We start from the raw sequence: 6,711 nt of genomic DNA, 5'->3' as shown, positions 1-6,711 counted from the left end.
CTGCCACGCTGTTGCCCTTTCCCTCCCCCCCGGAACGGCAGAGGTTTGGGTTTAAATTCCGACGGGAGAGCAGGGTTTTAGTTTTGGTTTGGGTCCTCGCAGGCATGAAGGATGACTCACAAGAGTCAGCCAGCAAAATTTGAGGTAGTGCCTGGACAGATGTTTGAAAAGGCAGCTCAGCTATTTTAATAATATTTTGTACTGGCCTTGTGGAACACAAGATGCTGTTTTAATTTAAAATACTAAAGTTGACTCGGGTTTTTCCAGTGGAGTACTGCAGAATCTATAGTCACCTTTGTTGCGAGATCAACCAGAAAAAAACCAGACTTTTTGTTCTGCATTGTCGTCTTTCAGCTGGAGACCTGTGCGAGGGGCAGCTCCCTCACAGCGCAGCCCTGTGCAGGAGCTCATGCTTCGCAGCCTGCACTCACAGCCCTTGCGTGAAAAGTCTCGCTACTATTTACTCATTCTGTAAAGGTTGCGTGGCCAGGCCCTAGCATGCGCTCTTAAGTGCTAAGGGAAAAAAAAGTGACCCAAGAGAAGTAATGTTTTTTACCTTAGTGTTCGAAAAGTTACAAAGCCGCGTTGTCCAGGACATGGAAAACCTTTGCTGCAGTGAGGAATGAGGGAATACACTGAACTGGAAAATCCTGTAGTTCACAAGGGTTGGGCTAGCCAACTTAATAATTGCTTTTTTCCTTCCATCTCTAATGAGGACTGGAGCATTCACAGATGTAGGTATTAACAATGCATAGCCTCCACACAAAGTCTTTATGAAGTAGAGGTATTAAAATAAGGGGTTTGGGTGTCTGTCCACATTCTGCTTTGCAAAATTACCCTTGTCTGAGTACCCAAAGGTTTTCAAAACACCGGAAGAAAAAGGTAGTTTGAGCATGTCTGTGTTAACTTTTATCGAAACTGTGGTAGGGCGCTGCCCTGCTGTATCCTCAGATGGTTGCATTTGGTGTTGACACTGGACCTGTCTTCTCCCAAACTCCCGTCAGCCAAGAATGCAGCAGAAAGGAGACCAAATGGCACAACTGACGGAGGTCTCCCACACGGAAGCCTTCGCTCAAGCACCGCAGAGGAGCTCAGCCTATTGATATAATTTTTCCACAAGCTGCAGATTTTAACGCTATTTAAAAAATAACAGGCTTTTTTATTGTAAAGCTTTTACTTTAAAGCTATCAGTTCATGCAAGGATTCCTAAACTCAGTAATTCTGCTCTTCAGAAAGAACAAATAAGCGTGTCCAGCCAAACTAAGGACATGCATATACATGTGATTATTACTCATAAGCACTTTGTGCTCTGGTCAGGCTGACAAGGTTTATTGAGACCCTTCTGCACAGGGCTTCTCTGGTCCACCAGGTTTCTCTCCTAAGCAGTTAGTGTCCTCCTTTGTCACTTAACAGGTCCCTGCACGACAAGTGCTGGCAGCTCTTGTTTTATGCATCTTTCTATTAATCGTACCACTATCACCTAATTCTTTTGTTGCATCTGGGGTAAACACACTGCTCCAAACCCCGGACTCCTGCAGAGAACACAGGAAAACAATGGCTTTACCAGTCTCCAGCCACCCCATTGTTCTGCCTGGCTCAGCCTCCTCACTACTGCATCACCGTTCACCAATACTTGCCAGTACCCCACTTCTTATCACAAGGAGTATGAACCAGCTGTCATATAAGGCATAAGAATTTCAGCTTCATTTCTAGGGCCTGCTTGTCTTCTCACGCCGTACATGGGAAAAAACCTCATGAGTCACTTCTGTTCTTTGTGGGCTTGGTTCAATGCTGACCGAGGTCAGGGCAATGGTGCAGGATCTGCAAGTCCTACCGCCTGTCTTCAGTGCTGCTTCTTGGGAAAAAAGACAGCAAGCAGCAGAGAGAGACAAACATCTATTCACAACTGTAGACAGCGACAGGTATTTATGGGAGATGGAGTGGAAATCTCTATTATTATTTTAGAAGTAATTATATCATGAAAGTATTGTAGCAAATCACCGAAGTTCTCGCTTCAGTTTGCAAGCAAACAATAGGAACTGAACCCCACCTTCATTTCATTCAATCATCTCTCAGCATTTAATTCTGAAAATATGTTCCTTCACAAAAGCAGAGGTTTTCTAATGGGCAGATCAGGTATGTGGTGTTACCACTGTCTTGTCAGGCATGTCTTTTAAAAAGCACCGCGACTTTCTGCTTCATTTCTCTGGAATTTTAAAAGCCTCTCCTGCATTTGACACTGGGTGGCTAAGAATTCTGAATTCAACGATTGTTTATCTCTCATTATTAACATTTAGCGTTTGGATTCCAAACTTTCAGTGATCAGCGACTAAGGACTGAAGGGGGCTGCTATGGTGACATCTCATTAAAACTTTCAAAAGACCTTCTCAGAGTTCAGATAACGTGGAAGCTTGATTTGTCCATGTGGATGGACAAATGCCAGCACCCCAAACTGCTTACAAAGAAAATCCCTCACAAGAATTCTCAAGAGCAGCAAAATACACTGACATGGAAGGACGTTGCATGCCTAAGGTGGACAATAACTTGGGCCGTTTTATTTGAAGCTTTTTACAAGCCATTGTCTCAAAAAATATTCATACATACATATGTAAAAGCAAAGGAATTTCTTAACAAGTAGGTTATATTGCGTAAAGTCAGACAAAAGTTAAATAATGCAAAAATTAAGATTGCCTGTGAAACCTAATTTGGTGCCTCATGTGTATGCCTTATAATACTGATGGCAGCCAGCCCCCAAAGCCCTTGTGTTCTCTTCTTGCAATTTTATCCCATTCACTAAATGAAGGATACTGATGGCAGCCAGCCCCCAAACCCCTTGTGTTCTCTTCTTGCAATTTTATCCGATTCACTAAACGAAGGAACAAACAAACTTAAATTCCTGCAGAAACACATACCCAGACACAGGAATTGGGAGCATTACTGGGTCCCACAATAGCAACAGAGCCAGTGCACCTCTTTCTCCGATTTACCTACTCTCACTCCGTAGCCCCATCTCAGAAATTCCCCTGCTTTTCCCTATCTGTGACCCTATTTCCTAAATTTCTCCCCATCACTTAGCTTCTCATCAACCCTCATTTTTCCTCTCATTCTCACTGCTTTTCAGAGCTCTTTCTAGCAATTCATCTAGTTCCAGTTTCTCAATTTCATGTTTATTTTCACTCTCTTCAGGAAACCACTTCTGCAGTATCTCTGATAATTACATATCTCATATGATTACATGTATTTTTACCACTTTCATAACACTGGAGAGCGCTGACTCCAAACAAATAAACAGCTGCTGTGATTTACCTAAAGGAAAGCCATACCAATCTCTGTGTTGAGAAGCTAGAGAGCCGGGTGGTGATGTAAGGAAAGTGATGAATCAGGTTTTGTTCAGCGAACAAAAGCATCACAGTTCTCTCCCAAGATCCCTTGCCAGTGGGGCATAGTCTAGAATACAAAGAATAGAAGTAAATAAAATAAAAATAATTGGGCTGAATAGTGGCAGAAGAATAACAGTTGCATTCAGAAAGTGGAGAATCATATGGTATACTGGTACAAGCCTCTAGTATTTATAGCATCTCACAGTGCCAACATTAACGAAATAATCCTGAAAAAACTCCTGTAAGGAAACTATATAAATATTATTCTAACCTCCACTTCACTGATAAGGAAGCTGAGACAGAGACTTACTGTATTAGCGATAACTTGAAAATATGTTTCATTTCAAACTTGAGACATTTCCGTGTCTCCAGCTGAGCTGCCAGCTACTAAAGCACACCACATTATTGAACACTGGAAATTCAGCTCCCGGTGTTTTGCCCAGAGTCATACAGTGGCTCAGAATGAGAGCTTGCATTCAAATGCTACATTTCTAGGGCACAGTGATGGCAGTGTCCAGTAAACCACGCTGCCTGTTGTATTACATTTACATGTGGTCATGAACAGCACAGAAGGCTTGCACGCACATCTGCACCGGGCTGGAACCACTTGGATGGTATAGACTTGAAGAGTTTGACTTTCTCAGACATCATTGCTTTTACCGCCTGCTCAGAACAAATTACGAAACAGAGAAAAGGGACTGGGGAAAACATAATAAAGTACTGTAGGAAATAGTAAAAAGAGTCGAGAGGGGAAACAAAAAGCGTAAAACAGATTGAGAGTAAAATACACTGGTACCAAGCTGTATTTTAAGGATTCTTCTATTCCTAGTGGAGAATATGGGCTCTGCTCTACATTTTTTCCTAATGCTGGTTCAATTTAGAAGTGGGGTAGACAGACTGGCACATACTCAAATGAGTTTTCTGAACCAAAAAGCAAGTTGGAAAACAAAAAACGTTGCAAAACCTTGAAATCTGCGATGTTGGCCCATCCATAGCCTGCATCACATTAACATCCGCACTGAGTCTCCACCATTAAAGTCACTGAATATAACAAATATTTAGCATCTCTCAGCCCTGCAATGTCATCACCTTTGGCTTTCTAACCCCTTAGATCACATAGAGGTGTGATCTAATTTTTCTCTTAATTCTCAAAGCAACCTGTTGAGCTTTCCACACGGTTTTCAGCTTTAAATGATGATTTGGAAGGATTCTTACCTAGCATCCCCCAGAGCTGCTCGTAGGAATTTTGCTCTCTTATATGCGACATGAGCAGCAATTTAGGAGATGAGCTCCTAGGCTTCAATAGTTATGCACAGAAGCGTATTCCTCAAAAAGCTCAGAAATGCTTGCTGTGAACATGAGGTACTGGAAGGGAGCCAGCAGGCATCAATTTGACACGCAGGCACTTTTTTTAATTTCACCCTGGAGCATCCCAGGACATAGGGCACATCAAGGTGAAAGGGAACGTGCATTCGCTTTAAAATTTCCCCGCTGCTTTTCCTTCCTCCTTGCTTTGCTGGTTTACCACAGCGTAAACCCAGAGAGTACCACCACAAAAGAAACTCCTCAGTACAAAGAAAAGATTATGCTGTTTGGGCTCTGAATTGTAATTATAAGGTCTTAGTCAAATTACTTTACCACTTTGCACTTATTATTGTTAGGATTGAGCACCACCATGCGTTTACATAGCTAAGTAAAAGGACGTATTTATCTGTGCCACATGAATGTTGTCATGATCAGAGCATTTTTCAACAGCGCCAAGCGCAAGGACCTCCTAGTCACAGCTCAGGATACTAAAACACCAGTGTCATACCAGAAATGAAACAGGTATAAATACTTATAAATACTTTTTCATATTACTCCTCAAACAGAAAAAAACCAAACCCAGAACTAAAACCTTACTGCCTCTTCTTCAAGAGAGCTTTTTAAAAGCCAACCAGAAAATAAAAAATATTTTTAAAAGATTACAAAATAGAGAGATGATCACACTATGTATCATTTTCGTAGCCTGAATTTTTAAGCAGGCCTGGAGGGTGCATAGCTTTATGTCAGGGTGTGACTTTAATTACTAGTTGCAGCTTTGGAAGCTTTCCAGCACTACTGTAATGCGCTACCTCTGTGCGGAGGACAACTGTGTGTCATTAAAGGAAAAAGCAAGCCCTTCGTGACTGGGATACATACATAACGACTGGTTTTACGTGGATTTACATGCAGTCAGAAGCTAAACTCAACATGAACAGTCACTACAGTAGTCTCCCATTTGTACCACTCTTGGAAACCAAAGTGCTTTTATGCTAAAACCTGAATATAGAACAGAACTCAAAATACATATCCAGGCAGGAAATACATCAAATTCACATCCACTCAGGAAAGAAATCAGGCTTCTACACAGTTTGTTTGTACTGCACTTCACTGAGATTTACTTACACTAGGAATGGCTCTTAAAAGTTATAGGAGCCATTCTGAAGCAACTTGTACTTGGTGCACAGATGCTCACCTCTGCTCTTTTGTTCCCTTCCCTATTTATCACCAAACGAAAAAGAGAGAGAAAAATTATCTAACCTCTCTACAGAGCAAGACCTAAGATGAGGAAGGACTGAAACTTTCACTTCCTCCCTCAAATTTAACAGCGTCTCGCTGATGCCAACGGAACTGCAGTCTGTAGTCATCTCCACTTTTCACATATGTAAGAAACCAGACTTTACCGCAGAACAATTTTTTTTCCTTTAAACTGTTTCTGCAAAGCAGAATGCCCGAGTATGAAAGGCCATCTTTGTGCAAAACACGTTTTTTCTTCTACATCTGTGGTCCATGCACAAAACCACTGCAGCTGAAGCCAGTTCCCAAGAATCCCAACAGTAGCTGAGAAGTGACCCTTGATTCAACAGACACAAAAAGATAATATGCCTGTAAAGAGTCAGCTCAGAAGCTAAGAAAGTTTTGAGTCAGGATCCCTGGGTACAGAGCAATCTCCTTTCAGGGTTAATAATGAAAGAGACACTGGTGGCAATAGCTGCACATGGAAGCTGCCTCTACTGGCCTCCCTGGAGCCCAAGCCGAGCTCTGGTGGGGCTCCAGGGCAGATCAGCCTCACAGCCGGCGGCGAGCGAGGAGTGCGGGGCCCCGGGCAGGACCCTTGCTCCGTGGCTGCCGCGGATTTTACCTCGCAAAACCGCGATTTCCCGCGCGAACCCGACCGGAGCAGCCCTGAGGAGCCCTCCTCAGGCGGGCATGCGAGGAAAGCTGTTCTTCTCGCGAAAGAAGGCGAAACCTCTCCCTCTCCTCACAGCCTGACCGGTACAAGAACAGGCAGGATCACCCCGCCCTACCC

The sequence above is a fragment of the Aptenodytes forsteri genome, unplaced genomic scaffold (assembly GCF_000699145.1).
Source record: "Aptenodytes forsteri isolate BGI_AS27 unplaced genomic scaffold, ASM69914v1 Scaffold54, whole genome shotgun sequence".
Taxonomy (NCBI): Eukaryota; Metazoa; Chordata; class Aves; order Sphenisciformes; family Spheniscidae; genus Aptenodytes; species Aptenodytes forsteri.
Note: the sequence above shows the minus strand (reverse complement) of the source record.